Source organism: Falco punctatus (assembly GCF_963210335.1).
Source record: "Falco punctatus genome assembly, chromosome: Z".
In the NCBI taxonomy this organism is placed as follows: Eukaryota; Metazoa; Chordata; class Aves; order Falconiformes; family Falconidae; genus Falco; species Falco punctatus.
The window spans coordinates 78,765,266-78,781,478 of NC_137586.1; the positions used below are offsets into that span (position 1 = coordinate 78,765,266).

The 16,213-nt window shown below is 40.6% G+C and overlaps 1 long non-coding RNA gene across 1 annotated transcript in view; it reads left to right on the forward strand.

The window, feature by feature from the left end:
* Positions 1-15,081, forward strand: part of LOC308056101 — a 96,891-nt gene extending 81,810 nt beyond the window's left edge. The window contains exon 6 of the long non-coding RNA XR_013924706.1: positions 1-15,081. This exon is cut by the window's left edge and continues 18,220 nt beyond it. This is a non-coding gene — a long non-coding RNA (uncharacterized lncRNA).
* The last annotated feature ends 1,132 nt before the right edge of the window (positions 15,082-16,213 follow it).

A 16,213-nucleotide genomic window follows, 5' to 3' on the forward strand; every position in this document is an offset into this window, starting at 1 on the left:
TGTAGACACACCCATTGCAAGAAATATTAGGGAAATTTTTCTGAAAGGGAATGTTGCTTAAGGCTCCTCTGCCTTTGGCTGCTTGTGGGTGTTTTGACCATGGGCTGAATGTTGGTGGGGCAGCCCTGGCATGGAGCCAGACCCACAAGCACAGTCAGAAACTGGGTCGGGCAGAGAAGCAAAACGGCAGCTTACATACAGCTCATGTGATTTAATAGATTTATGTCATCAAAGTGGTCTGGGACCTGTCCTGGTGTATGAGAAGCTTTTGACAGCAAGCTGACAAGGAGACTGAGCCATGCATCCCTGGGGTAGACCGAAGCCTTGTCCTTCCTTTGTCATCTTGGCTGGCATCAGGACTGCTGAGATACATTTCCTCAGGGAGGAGAACACCCTGTTTGTTTGGGCAGTGCCATTTTCTGCAATTAAACTGCTATTTCTGCTTTCACCGAGTGCAGGATGCACATGCTTTCATCTGTCTGTGGGGAATTTTCTTCATATAAATAACAATGGTATCATTGATACGGTGATTTTCTTGGGAAGGTCTTGCAGTAGGTTTGCAAGTCAGACAGAAGCTCTAGCTAGCAATTGCTTGAGCAAAAATAATATCTTTAATGTCCTGGAATGCCAGTGCTTGATGTTTCAGGAGTAGCTTTTATTTATCATTCTCTGTGTCACCTACCTACCTCAGACGATAGTGTTAGCTGTTCTTCCTGGATGAAAGGCAAAAATAAAAGTCTTGTATTTTAGAGGCACTTCAAATACATATATTCTTGCATCGTGAAACCCACAACACCTTTAAAATAAAAACCTTCTGAAACAGAAGAGAGAGTGGACACTTAATTAACATTTGGCAACATCTTGCGGCCAGTCAAAGCCCATAATCACAGGGACATTGTGCCATGGCTTGTGGGACAAGCTCCATTTTGTGGGACCTAACCTAAAGGTTGCAAGGCAGCTGCACCCATACTCCTGCAGGCAGTGCAGCACAGAGCCATTGGGAAAGAAAACCGCGAGGCAATCAGTCCGCTGCTGCCTGCTCTCAGTTACCCAAGCTCATGCTATAATATTTGGATGAACAGAGGCAGATGTCTCGAGCGGCCTGATCACACTGAGGCCAGATTTAGTGATTTTACTGGATTTAGACCAGATTCCTTCTTCACTGCCAGTGGAAATGTGATGCTGGATAATTTACTAATCTAGTGATCTAGGATCTTCAGTGCTCCAAGAAAAGGGAGAGCAGGGAAGAGTGGAGAGATTTTTCCCTAAAATGCTTCTAAGAGTATTTCTTTCTTTCTGACAAGATCTCGCAGTATTTCATGTATTTTTGCACTAATTTGGCTAAGGGTGAAACAGGTATTTCAAGATTCACCTGTAGCTTATGAACATGGGAACTGAGTCTTATGTGTCAGAGCAACAGGTCAAATTCAGATTTCAGGATTTCAGAAATGTGAGCTAACCATGACCCAAAAGTCAGGAAAAACCTAACAAGCAGAAGAAATCAAATAGTGATTTGGTCTGTCAAAATAAGCCTAAGCAAGAAAAGCACAACCTGTAGTTATTTTTTGTTGTGTAATTCTGTTTGAAAGGCCATAGGAAAAAAATTGTCCATTCAAATATTTGTATGTAGATCTTTGACACAGGGCTCTCCAAAGCGATTTGCTCAATTCCCTTGAGTGTGTTTTCCAACCATACATCAAACTACTCAGAGTTGCAAGTTATGCTACAAATTTATCACATCACATGGCTCTGTGATGCTGTAAGTGCTTGCTAATGTAAGCTGATCTAAATGAGCTCTTAAAGAGTTGGGAGTATCTTTCTTAAACATCCTGATGCTTTCCTCAAATATTATAGTGTTGTCCATGTATAAAATGTGCATTTGTTTTACCTAACTTATTTTACATTTATTTCATTAAAATAATGCAAATGCTTCATGTGGACTTTTAAATATATTTATACTGGGTTTATACTAATTTATGAACTTGGTTGATTACTAAGTTTTGCTGGACTTTTATCTAAATAAATGTGTTATTAATAAGCTTATTAAACTGGCAGTCTCACCAACACATCTTTCACTTAATGTAAGACAAGGTCTAAGTCAGGATACATGTAGAAAATCAGGTGGTAGCAACCAAATGCATATCCGTTACCAACTTTTTACTTTTTTTTAATCACAACTGACTGTCTAACTGCCTCAGTGTTAGACATTGTTATACTGTTTGCCACAGAATAGGTTCATTCAGGGTTTAAAAGGTGGATGCGTGGCTTTCTCAAATTCCCATGCAATAATTCCTATGTAAACTCTGAAAATGTAACTGATAATATGTCAATGATTACTATACAAAGAAGTTAAATATTACAGCTAATTTTCTTACTGAAATCCAATCCAGGGATTAGCAACAATGGGGAATCTGTTTTATTTGCATTTAATTTGTACCTTCACACTATTATCTCCCATGTTTTAGTTTCAGGAAATGTGGTCTCAGGCTATTATAACCACATTTCATGCTGCAGTTGCACTGTTATTTGAGCTCTATGCTTGGAAACAACTTAGTGAAAAAATAAAGCCAGCATACTTTATTTTAATTATACTAGGGCTGTGTCTAAATACAAAAAAATACTACAGTATATATTTAATATGGAGCACAGATTAACAGTTTTATGAGACATAAAATCTATCTATATCATTTTCTATTTAAAAATCAGTTATATATCTTTCAACAAAACAAATGCCTATAGTGTAAAAATGAACAAGGAGAGCATCAAACTAGCAATCACGTAAGCAGTAAATAACATCTTAATTGGCCTGGAATGCTGGAGTTTGATTTTTTGGGGACTGGGTTTTATTTATTGATCTACGTGGCATATTTATCTTCCCAGTGATTTGTACAAGTCTATTCCCTTTCCTCAATATCGGATCCATGTATGGTTTTATATTGCAAATCCCATCTGGGGAAATAGCCAAGTAAGAGAAGCACTGTTGCTTCTGGAAAAGCCATCCATTTAAAAGCTTTTCCCAAGGCAAGGATAACTTTGCAGTTTTTACACTTTGTCTTCTGATAAAAAAGAAGGGGACAGAGGGAGAGGGAAGAAATGCTGCTATTATGCAGTTGTCACCCAATGCATACTTCAACAGTCCTTTACTCGTCACTGGTCTGGCAGCAGCGAGAAAACAAGAAAGGATCCCATGTGCACTGGGAAATGTCTTTTTAATGCTCCTGCCTATGTTCCACTTACCAGTGAGGCCAGCAGACAGAAATGGATAAGGTGGGCTTTATACATCATCTGCAAACTCCGGGTTCGGTTCTTTGCAGAGGAATTTGTGCAGATTTGTTCTTATTACTCATGTTGTATCTCAAGCCAAGCAGCACCTCACTGCACACATTGTGCTCTGCTGTGGGGCTGAGAACTGGCAAACTCAATCATCCCCAGCCTGGGCGGCTGGCACTGGCATGGGATTCTCCTCTTTGCTAAAACTAGGTGTCCACTGCCGAAGTCAGTGCTGGGGGAAGAAGGAAATCTATCAATGACTTTCTTGTTCCTTATAAAAATGTTGCTGGAAGTGTCACCCCGGAGATGTTGCCTGGCTGCTTTGCTTAGGGTGGTTGAAGGCTGGCCCCTAAAAGCACTTCTGCTGCTGGCTGTGGAGGGAAAAGTTTACAAAGCAGTGCTGCAGTTGCCTGACTTCTGCTTTTGTGAAAGTGACGTTACAAACACGGAAAAGATCGTGTGCTGATAGCTGTCATTGCTCTGGTATAACCTTAGCTGTCTGGAGATGAGCTAATGAAATTTTTTGGTGTGTCTTTTAGAGAATACATTTGCATTTGACATAATTAGTGGTAGGCAGATCCAGCTACATCCAGGGGGAATCTCAAGACAACTGCTTTGCTGACTATTAGTGCCTAATTTCTGAATGTCAAACCCTGCACATCTTAATTTCTAGAGAATAAGCTCAATTGAACTTGCTCCCCAGTTATGCAAAAACTGCTCAGATAAAACCAAGTGGACACCAATGTAATGAATGTGGTTATTAAATTGTTTCAATTGAAAGAACCCTATTCTTACACCATCATAATGGGAACAATTTATCCCCACTGATCGGCCTGTCTCTTTTTTCTGAGCTCTCTTTGATCTTGAAGCATATTGCAGTGGTGTGTCCTATTGAAAAGCAAAACTGGGGCAATTTTAATGCTTTTGTACCTTACCAGTGCTCTATTTTTTCGCTGTTTAAAAATAGCTGTTAATTATAAGTGCAGTTTAAATGTCTCAAGTGACCCAGAAATGCAGGTTGGAATGAGACAGATTGTGTGTCTCATATAAAACAGATGTACTTTCACAGAGCAGTCTGAATTCAGCCCTCAATATGTATCTTTCTCTAAGGTTATTTCAGTCAGGTATTGAGCTTGTCTAGCACTAAGCTATAAAATCCCACACATTTTGAACAATGAAGAGAAAACTGGATCTATATTTACCTCAAGAATAAAAAGCCTCTTTTTCTGTGTGGGTGTATTTTGCTGGTAGTGGTTGATGGGATGAGGGCATTTCCCTTCGACTTTGGAGACCCAGGAGACCAGATGCCTCATTTAATCTCCACCTCTTCTGCCTCTTGACGTAATAAGCCCATGCTTTTAAAGAACATTTAGTGGTAATAAACTTTCAGGAGCTCCTCTTATTTCGACCGGATTAAGCGCTGCATGACTACCAGCCATACCTTGCAGATATAAAATTTCAAGCTTTTTCCTGCATTTTGAGTGGCTTGAAGTCTTTCCCCCCGCCCCCCCCCCCCTCATCTGCCAACAATCCCTTTTAATTCCTGTCTGTGATGAGGTTCATCAAGAAAAGTCTGAAGAGTAGCATGCAAATTAAATTAAGGCATATTAATGATTTACTGGAGGGCCTGAACAAATCAGTTATTTATATGTCTATTTATTTGTATGTTGTTAGACAGCAATTTACAGACATTTAAATTCAGCAGCAAGACTCTGTTTCAACTTTCCGATTAGAATAGGCTGTCGAGTGCAATGAGTTTGATGAGCTCTCCCCTGTCCCTGAAGATCAGCGGTACACATTTCAAAGCCACCACCACTTCATGAAACTGAATGGTTTAATGGCGAAGGAAGCCAAGGGTCAGCCGAGCTTGGATTGTACATTCAGATCTCACTCATTAAGAGAGACTGACACCCGGTGAAGGGGTGGAGGCTGCAGGAAGGACCAGCATGCGAGTGTGGAAGGACCTACATGCTCTGCAGCTGAGCAGGAAACTTGAGCCACGAGAGCATTTTAAAGTTTTTCCTCTCTGCTTGGCTATTAACTGTCACACACATTTCCTTCTGCATGCCACCTAAGAATAAGGCAAACAAAAGCAAAAGAAGAAAAAAAAAACAACCCAGTGTATTCAATTCACTGGCTCACAAAAACTTCTTAAAAAAAACACAGAATTTTGAGGTTCATGCTCAGACACTTACATCCTCACATAGTCAGATGTTCATGTGACGGATAGAGAAATATGCTCGTTTGATAGTGGGTGTAAGTGTGTTATTTTGTTTTCCACACTCCTGGAAATCATTTTCAATTCAATGCTTAGGAAACTTCTGAATCTCAGAGGATGTTAGAGGAATAAATTGGCTATGATATATTGCAATACTATGAGTCCAACTTCAAGAGAAGCCACAGACCTCACTAGTTTCGAACATCAGTCCCCAAAAGACCACAGTGATTATATCTGCCTTTGGGAACTTTCTAATTGTGGAAACAAAAGTGCTTCCTTTAACTATTCCCACATTAACACTTAATGCTATCACGATGGAAAACATGGATTTGATAGTAGCTGAAGCAATAGCACATCTATATTTGAAACAAGAAAACTAGCATTTGGAAAAATGTTCATCAGCTATCGCTATCTTTCCACCTCTTTGGGACTATATTTTGGTGCATAAAGGATTTCTCAAGACAGTGATGTCAAGAGGAAATTTTCTACTAAAACTCCATGGGCTTTCTTTCAGCCTGTAAATTTTCACATTGTTATTCCGTGAAGCTCCAGGGCTGAACCTCAGTTTAAACATGTGGATGAGTTAACCACCTCCTAGACAAAGCAGTGCAAACTCACACGCATAGTTAGAATGGAGCACTATGCAGATGCAGGATGGACACACACATAAAAGCTCTGTGGCGCTGAGACCCTTAATCTGAATTTAAGCGAAAGTATTTTAGCCACGCTTGAAATAATACCTCCTAGACTGTCTTAAGCAGGGACAACCGCATTGCTAGAGGAATTGTGCTCAGTGCAAGAAAGCTTCATTGCAGTAGTGGTTTGGGCCCATAACACTTCCTGAGCTTTAATTTTAAATTTCCCTTCTCTACTGGGTGACAGTGCCTATGTTACTCTACTAAAATCAAAGCGTTTTGATATATGAAATAATGACTTGGGTTTTTTTTTCAGCTTAGAAAATGTTTTCATGTTTTGCTTTTCATAGAAATAGGCAAAACAAAAAAATTCTGTCTCTGAAGTGAAAGAACAAGCTTCTGGAAGCATAGCAGGTCACAACACGTAAGGAGAAAATGGAGAAGCAATTCTTTAAGAAGGTAGAAGACACAAAGACTTTTCTGAAATCTTCCAGAAAGACTGTACAGATCGTGTAAATAATAAATAGGTAGCAAAGAAGAGCAGACTGCAAGGTTAACAGGTGGCAGTGATAGAGGACTTTGTTGCTTTATGTCTGCCTTCGTGGCAACACGTCTCTGTATGAAGTCCTAAACTGACTTTCCCTGAACAGCTGAACTGGTTTTATGGACCAGTAGTTCTATTCAGTCTTGGCAAAGTTCATGCAAACATGCTGACTTCTTGTGTTGGTAACATTAATTAGACTGATTTCTTTTTTTTTTTTTTTTTTTAAGCTTGATAAACAATCTTTTAGTAAATTCCTCTTTGTCAGGGAAAAAAACCCACTGTGTCAGGGAATTCATTATGCTTGCTTTATGCAGTATTTCAGACATAAAACAGAACAGCTGTATGTTGCATATCAGACAGAACATATACATGCATATAAATGCTTTCTATCTTCAGCCTTTGAATTTTCTGTCATGAATTGCAATGAGTGAACCTCAAATATTTGGAGACTCAGTTTCAGAGGGGGACCTAATGATTTAAATATCTAGGATGCCTCCCATGAAGCCATCTTTCCACTCAGCGTTAATGAAGCTTTTGCTGTCAACCTTTATCTCATTTCAGATGCAACATGACTGAAGGCTTTTGGAGACAGTCCAGAGGAGAGGAGCAAGAACAAGGTCATGATCCGTGAAGAAACCCTGAACCAAAGGTGCTTAGCCCATAGAAATTAAGACTGCTAAAGGACATGGTCACAGTCTTCCCCTACTGGTGCAAAACAGCACAGAGATTTGTCCTCCCTGAACGCAGAGGGTGGACAGATTAGTTATAGGCTTGACCTGCAGAAAGGTGGGATCCAGCTGGATACTGGGAAAAGGCCATTTTGGGGGGTTGTTGTGGGAAGATACTACAACCGTAACATTGTGAGGTGTTGAGGGCAGGTTAGGCAGAAATTGAAATAGTTTGTTCTGCTTTGGGGGTGCACTTGAAGGGCTTACAAAGCCTTTGACTTCATTCTCTCCTAATTACTTTTTCCATTTCCCTTCCCACTAACCCATTGCATTGCTTCCTACAAGACTTCCAAATAAACATTTGTCTTCCATAAAAATATGTTTATCAGCATGTTGCTGCTTTTCTCTCCTTCCCCTTTCCTTTTGAAGTTTTCATCTCTCCATTGCAGCTATCCTTGAAGATCTAATTGACAAACCAAAATAAATTGAAAAAATACAATGTGAGGAGATGAATAGGATTTTTGGTGGCCTGCCAGCATCCCTTTGTATTTGTGTTTACAATTCTCTCATAATCAGCAAATTTATGATTCACATTTTGTGCTTAAATCCAAACTGATGGTCCTAAAATTGATGCCAATGTTTCAGCTGAAGCTAGATCCATCTGAGTTTTGTAATTGCAACTGCTTTGTATTGTTTTCCTAACAAGACTAATACTTTGCTTTCATTTTTGCCCACAAGTTCCTCGGCTTTTACAGTGATGAGGAGCTTGAAGCCAATTTCATGCTTATTTTATGGTAATCCCAAAACTGTTTCATGTAAACTAAATAAACTCTCCTTACAGGAGGGACAGAACCAGGATCCTTTCCAGACAGCGTCCTAATGGGCAAGCTTCTTTTGGCTGTCTAATTCCTCCTCTTTTCTTTCTTAGTCACACTTTGCCTCTTACTCTCTGGTTTGATGAATTTTATTCTGGGTGATGGACCCACTTCAGTAAGAAGAAAGGAAAATATTCAGAATAAGGGTTGGCATGGCAGATAAGGCACTTTTTTTCAGGCAGGGAGGGCTTTGAATACAAAAGGCAGGAGATAGACTTGAATGGATGGGCTCTCTCATCCCTGAGCTACTGCAGAGACAGGAGAGAAAACCACCTCTCCTCTGGCTGTGGTTTAAAGGGAAAGAATGAACACACATTATGCTTTTGGTTTTTTGGATTTAGTCCCAAATCTGAGACACTGGTGATAGTAACTCCATTCATAGAAACTGTAGGAACTGTAGCTGGAGCGAACTCCTTTCAGGAGAAAGCAAGTTGGTGATTACCCATACCGGTGCTCAGGCATCTCTGTCTCAGGCACTGGATGGAGGCCAAGTCAATGAATCTGTAACATGCTGTAATCCTGGACTATACCGAACAACATCTGGGGTTTGATTAAAAATATATTTAGTTACATGCATACTTTCAAATTCTTCTATGCAGTAGATTTATCATAAACAGCTTAGTCCCATTTCCCAGGGCTCGTGCTTTGTGCTCTCACTCCTTGCATCCCCATGGCTGCTACCAGCACCAGTACCCAATTATGGTGCCATCAGCCACACGTGTACCAGGTGTTGTCTGTCACCATGGTGCAAGCTGTGGGCAGAACTGCCACGCAGATGCTGCTTATTACCTCTTTTGCTCTATTTGTTCTATTTGTGAGCAAAACTAAAGAAAAAAACCTCAATAAGCTGCATAATGCTTCTGTAAATTATATTCCACTCAAAAAGGCCAAGCAATTTTTGCTGCCTGCATTTTTGTGCTGCACCACCCTTCAAGACAAACTGGTGTAAGGTTAAGGATGTTTTCCCAGGTGCTAAATCCATGCTAATCACTCAGGGGGTAGGAAAGGAGAAATCTGAATTTCTGTGATTCCTGACCCTTTACTCCAAATCCATTAATACACATGGATTTAGCATGATTGGACCTGCTGGCAGCCAACTAATGGACTGACTCTGTAGTTGGTGATAAGGAAAATGAGTCCACTACAATTCAAGCACTTCATTACCTTCTGCCCTGAGCCCGTATTATACATATTTTCTAAATTTTTAGATTGAAGAGATACAAGCAGTCTAAAGACAAGAGAGTTATGCACATCTTTGTGCACCGAAAATTGTAATACAGTCCTTGATTTTTTAATATACACTGAAATAAGAGGACAGTTTCCTTCTGTCACAGTTCCTTGCTGGCAGGGTGCCAGAGGAAAAATCACTGTATATTGGTGGGAGAAGTCCAGTCTCAGAGGTCAGTTTAGTTAGCACGTAATTGTAAATTAACTTAGTTGGTTTATCCAAGTGTGTTATTCATGCCTTTTGTCCTTAAAGTGGGGGGAAATTTTTTTTTGAGGAAGCTTAGTCCTATTTCTAGAAAAGCAGAGAAGATATAAGCCTGATGCAGTGGGTTTGTTTCTATTTGATTTGCTGACTTGCAGAGAAACTTTGGATCAATCACATAACTCTTCTGTGGCTGAGTTTCTCTTCTCTAAAATGGTGATGATAAAACTCCAGAATATCTTGGAAAGGGGTTCAGACAGAGATCAAAATAAAGACAAAGTGACACTATTTCCATACAACCAGCTGGGGTTTGATTACTGAGCCCCCACAAGATACAAATGGGGATTTTCTTTCTACTAATCACAGAGGTAGCTAATTGCAACAAAGCTGTGGTGAAAATGATGAGAAGTTTGGGAAGATCTGATGTGACAGTGTGAGGGGAGACTGAAAAGATCAATTAAGTTAGAGGGAAAATGAATTAAAGCTTGATCTTGTTCTCCCTGGAGTCAATGGCAAAACTCTCATTGAATTTATGAAGCATAAAGATCCAGATGCAGAGAATGACCAGAAAGTACAAACATGTATACATGAATAAATGGTGTAGAGGCAGTCAATCCCTTAAGGTAAAAAACCAGACTGCCAGTGAAACTGCAATGCAGAAAACTTAGAACAAACAAAGGCATTCCTGTCCTTATGCAAAACCTCTTACAGTTCAGTACTGTGCAAAGACCAACACATCAAAAAAGGAAGAGAACCTTTAAACATAAAAATATCCACAATAACATTAAATAAAAATGCCTAGAAGCTGAGAAAATCAGCATATTATAGGACATGACTGAAACCTAGAACTGTGTTGAAACAGCCTAGAATTTTGTAGAAACTACTCTTAAGGTAAAATGTCTGTTTTGAGACTTCAAGCAACTTTGGCTGTCTTGTCACTATCAAGTCCTGAGCAGACAATTTAATCTATCTCCTGTTCTCATGCATCCTTAAAGTCTGCGGGCAGTGTTCTTCTGTCCTTTTCAGATGGCTTTTGTATAATGGATTTATTCCCCTTTATTGAGAGCAGGAGGTATGGCTGATGTCAGAGTTAGAAATGTAATAATGGGAATTACTTACTATTTTGTTGCTTTATATGCATCACTGTTTGGCTCCTACATAAACCTTTCATTTTTAGACTAACTCTTGAAAGCGGTTGGTTTGTGTTGGTGTCATGGGAACTTGGATCTTACATGTGAAACTGCTCAAAGTGTGTGGGACTGCCACACAGCCAGGTATTTCCATACAGCCACAGTTACATCTTCTTTCTGTCATGGGGATAATAACATCTGAATCAGAAACTTGATTTAGACTACAGGAAAACAGATGTTCCTCCAAAACATTATGTTATTGTCTTTGGATTTTTCCCTTTTTAAATTGCTCAATAAAGTTTTAAAATATTTTTTTCCTACAACATTTAACACAAAGAATTTTTTTTCACATGTATTTTGTACATTAAAGTGGATCAAAAAAAGATCTGTTTTGATGACACATAAAAAGGTGGTGATAATGCTTCGGAATGATATTTGTAAAACCTTACTGTGAAAGTTTTCAAATTGTTTGTGTGGGAGGAGAAAGGAAGAATAGTTAAATTATTAGTTAAAGTGAAACTACTCAAGCATCTGAATTATACATTATTTATCTTTACCACAAACTTGTGGAAATCATTGCCACAGTGTGTTGTGAAGTCCAAAGGCATAATGGAAACCAGAGAAGAATTTGATAAATTTGCTGGTGATTGACTTGGTAATGGCTATTAAAGCCTGAAATACGCAGGGGTCAGATTCTGGAGGCTGGATCCTGTGTGTATGTGGTGAGGGATGCCCCTCTACTCTGCTAGAGTCTTTCTGTAGGTGTTTGGCTGCTCTTGGAGACGGAGCCGCACACTACTTGAGTCAGTATGGTCCTTCCTAACCTCTTATGCTGTGCAGTTTGTCAGTCCATTAATACCTGAATCTGCACAGGGAGACAGGGGCAAGGGGGTCTGGGGGGAATGAGCAAGTGGTGGGAAATAAGGATGTGGTGGGTAATTTGGGGAAGGCAGAAAGCGATAGTGGGCTTGAAGAGTATGTGGTACCCTGTGTGAAGGAATAGGCTTGCAATGATAGAAGGAGCTTTAAACAACCTGTTGTTCACAGATCTTGGAAAAGGCTTCTCCTTCTCTCTTTCCTCTCCTCACCAGCAACTCATAGAGCTTGACGGTCTCTAAAGGAGAGGGGATCAAATACACAGGGGGAAGAGTCTCAGAGGGAAGGATGATGTTCAGGATTTTACAGATGAAATATGTATTTAAACAGTTGATGAGACACCCATGCTCTTTAGCTGGAGATGAAGGCCAGAACACTTAAAGTGAGTGCATCCAGCCCTAGAAACAAAAACAAGGGCAACACTTCAGAGCTTTGTGTACAGCAGCCAGAACACCAGACTTGTGTGTAATCAGAAAGTAGAGGTGGGAAATAACTTCACAGAAAGTTGTCTGATTTTAACTAGTCCTATGGGAAATGATGCTGATAGGGGGTTTTGACAAGTGTAAGCAAACCACTGCCTCTCAACCTATAGTTTAGGTAGAGTGTTAGCTTAGATCCTCCTAAATATGTTGAGGTAACCAACTGAGTATCCAAAAAACCCCCATGTTTTGGAACAGAAGGCACTGCTTAACAGAGATTCTAGGATCTGCAATGCTAAATGATTTGTTTTACAGAATTCTTATGAACCGAAAGGAGAGCAAACCCCACATAGAAATAGTGGGACGCAGTAGGCACTAGGGGATTGATTTTGCAGGCCTTTGTGAAACCAACTTGTTCACTAAAGTCATGTAGAAATGTTGAAGATTGCAATTCTGGATCTTCAGAAAGAATTTGAAAAGTAATGGGAGATCCAGACGCAAATGGTCTTCAGTGCAATAGCCAAGACAGAAAAATGATGGGAAAAAAATTCGTAATTTTTTTACAAATGGTACCAGAGATATTTCCTAGTTTAAGGTTTAAATCTAGACCCAGCATGAATATATCAGCTGGCCTGTACAAACCTGCTGAAATTCTGCTTAGTCCAGTTGTTAGCTATTCCACCTGGCAAAGTGTAGGATGCTTTGTTCAGGAAAATGTATGGGCCTAAACCTGACGCACCTAAAGAGTGAGTTTCAGGGTTCTCAGGCTATTTCTAAGGTTTATGCATGGCAAAGTGTCCTGCTTTCAGCTGGGATGGAGTTAATTTTTTTCTTAGTAGCTAGTACAGTGCTGTGTTTTGGCTATGATGTAAGAACAATGTTGATAGGACAGTGATGTTGTTAGTTGCTGCTGGGTGATGTTTGTACTAAATCAGGGACTTTTTAGTTCCTTGGGCCCTGCCAGCCAGAGGGCTGGGTGGGCAGCGGAAATTGGGAGGGGACACAGCCAGGACAGCTGACCCAAGCTAGCCAAAGAGCTATTCCATACCATGGGACATCATGTTCAGTATACAAACTGAGGGAAGAAGAAGGAAGGGGGGGACATTTGGCATTATGGTGTTTGTCTTCCCAAGTAACCATTACGTGAGATGGAGCCCTGCTGCCCTGGGATGGCTGAGCCTGCCTGCCCATGGGGAGTGGGGAACGAATTCTCTGCTTTGCTTTGCTTGTGTGCGCAGCTTTTGTTTTACCTGTTAAATTGTTCTTATCTCAACCCTTGAGTTTTATATTCCTTTCCAATCCTCCTTCCCATCCCTCTGGGTGAGGGGGACTGAGCAAACGGCTGCGTGGGGCTTGGTTGCTGGCTGGGGTTAAACCATGACAGAAGGTTACCACCAAAACTGTGGGGAGAATGAGGGACTTGCCCAAGGTAACCCATGTTTATTTGTGAGAAAACAAGCTGTGAAACATGAACTCATCACTCGTCAGGACTTACATTGTTCTGATTACGTTGTTTGTCTTCTTTCAATAAAAACCCCACATCTGACTGAAATACAGGCTCTGACTGTAATGCACGTTGCTGCTCTACCGGTTTTACAAGGGTGCCACTCATCTGAGTTAGTCTGGGATCAAAGCTGGCCTCCTGACTGGTCTTTGCTTCTCCTTTATCTGTTAAAATGAGCTTTTTGCAGCTCAGACTTCAGCATTGTAAGATTTGATAAATGAGCTTTAACCTCAGGTCTCTTGTTAATTGGGATATCTGAAACCTGTTGTCTCAGTTAAAGCAGTGATCTTATGAAGGTATTTGGGGACCAAGTCTCATTCCAGGAAATATCAATTAATTCAGTGCCTAACTACTTGGAGAGTATAGCCCACTGGCCATACGATGGAAGTACAACGACTCTTATAAAAATGCCCTGTCCTTTAGCATAGCAGCAGCCCAATCCAGCTCCTAATGAGCTTACTCATTTATCAGTACATTTCTTTACAAATTCACGGTACCATGCAAACTGCATTGCTGCTCAGAAAGACTTTATTTTAGGGGCATGGCATTCCACAAAGGCTGCTGGGCACAGGCTGGAGCCATGATGGGAGGAGAGAGGTTTGGGATGGGTGGTGGCACACTCCTCAGGGGACATCAGAGGCAGGGAACAACCAAGAGGTGCTGACGGCAAGGTGCTGGCTGTGGGGCAGGGTCCAAGCGTTAGGCAAATGGAGACTTCTTGCCCTTGGTGCTAAACTTTCCTGAAGGATCTCTACTCTCACCCAACAGTAGATGGAAGGGTGGAGGGTTCCCTCTCTTTGATGGGAAAGGACCAGCTCAAATCACCCTGTATTTTATTCTGAGCACGTGCAGACGTAGTTGGATGGAGCGATTGCTGCACTGGAAGTTCACAGGCAAGTCCACCTCGTGATAATTTATTCATACACTCAGGTCTTCGGTTGTCGGCATCCTGAAGGTGAAGATCAAAATGGCTTAATGCTGTAAGTATAATGTTTCAGTCAAATTAAAGGTGCGTTTTTGGCTGTGTAAGATCCTTGCTTTATTTATTTGCGTATTTACCTGGTCGGCATTGATTAGTATTGTTACGTAAATTAACAGATTTAAAACAATAAAGAAAAAACCTGAATGCTTTCTGTAAGATGGGCACTTAAGTAGAAATTCAAAACTAGAAATCAGAAAAACAGTGCTTTCTTTAATAATCTTCTAGGAAATTTTAGTTCATTTTGGCCCCTTAAGTGAAAGCTGAAACAGAACTGCTTAAACAAGGATGGAGGAGAGTAAACACAATTTCTTTCAAAGGTGTACACTTTCACAGACAATCTTCTTTAGCTGTATGTATGAGGAATCCTCCACCTCAGAGATCTTTCTTGGTTTTGTCCAGAATCACTGAACTTATTTCCAAGTGACCTGTAACTTTGTTAAGGATAGGGAGGTAATTGGATAATACATTTACCATTCAATAAATAGAGAAAGGTATTTTAGCTGCATAAATACAGCTGACTCAGCACTTCCCCCCCCCCCCCCCCCCCCCCCCCCCCCCCCAGTTTAATAGCCTTTTCACTTGCAATATAAAAATGGGAAGCCCTGGTTTCATATTATACAACAACAAGGTTCTTGCAATTGATCTGAAAACAAACCGGAGAGCCTGTCGCTGCAGGGGATGAGCACCACCAGCTCTGTTCCCCACTGCCCAGGGATGCCAGCAATGCCAGCCCAGCAATGAACATGATTTACTGAGCCAGACCTGCCCCCAATTTGTTGGCCAGATGAAACACATCTGGAAGCCTGCCCACTGGAAAGACAGGAATGGGCATTATTTAATGCCAGAGATTTTTTGGGAATGGGACCAAAAATATCTTCTGTGGGAGGAAATGAGAGAGGAAATGGCTTGTTATTCAGAAAGAGAGAAAGAGAGAGAGAAGTGAGCTGTGAAGGTGAGGATGTGGCTGGCGAGGAGGAGAAGGTTTGTGCACAATATGTGGGGAGGAAAAGAGCTGCTGGAGTAGGAAGTATCAACGAGCCAGCACAGATAAGGAGGAAGCAAAGCCTGTTTGGAAGGTAAACAGTTCACGACGGAAAAGTGCAGCCTCGCCAAGAATAATAATTTACTGATAATTAAGGGAAAAAGCAAGCATAAATATGAGAAGAACTACAACAGCCTCAAAGCAGACTTAAAAAAAAAAAAAACATTAACCTTATGATTCAGCATATTAAAATTGACAGCAAACAGGAAGAGGAAAGACAGACATTATATAATTACGTCCCAGACAATCTACCTTTTAATAAGTGTTATCAGTCAAATTTTTATGTTGACTTAGGCAGTAGAGGTTGCTTTCAGCCCAGAATTATATCACAAATTGTTCGGTGCTGGAAATTGCCACTTACCAGGAAAAGGTGCCGAATGCTGCTGGTTCCAGGGACCTGCATTCAGGGAATCAGCAAAGTACTTTAAAACCCTCAAATTTTTACATAAAGGTTCAAAACTGGATGGAATCACTTAGGCATTAAAGGGAGACAAATCTTGTCCAGAAATATATGTTCCAGGTTAACATTAAAATATTGTGAGGAAGCCTATAATATTGTGCCTGATCTGTAGATGAAACTGGTAGGATTTCATTCTCTAGTGCCCCTTCTCAAGTACTGAA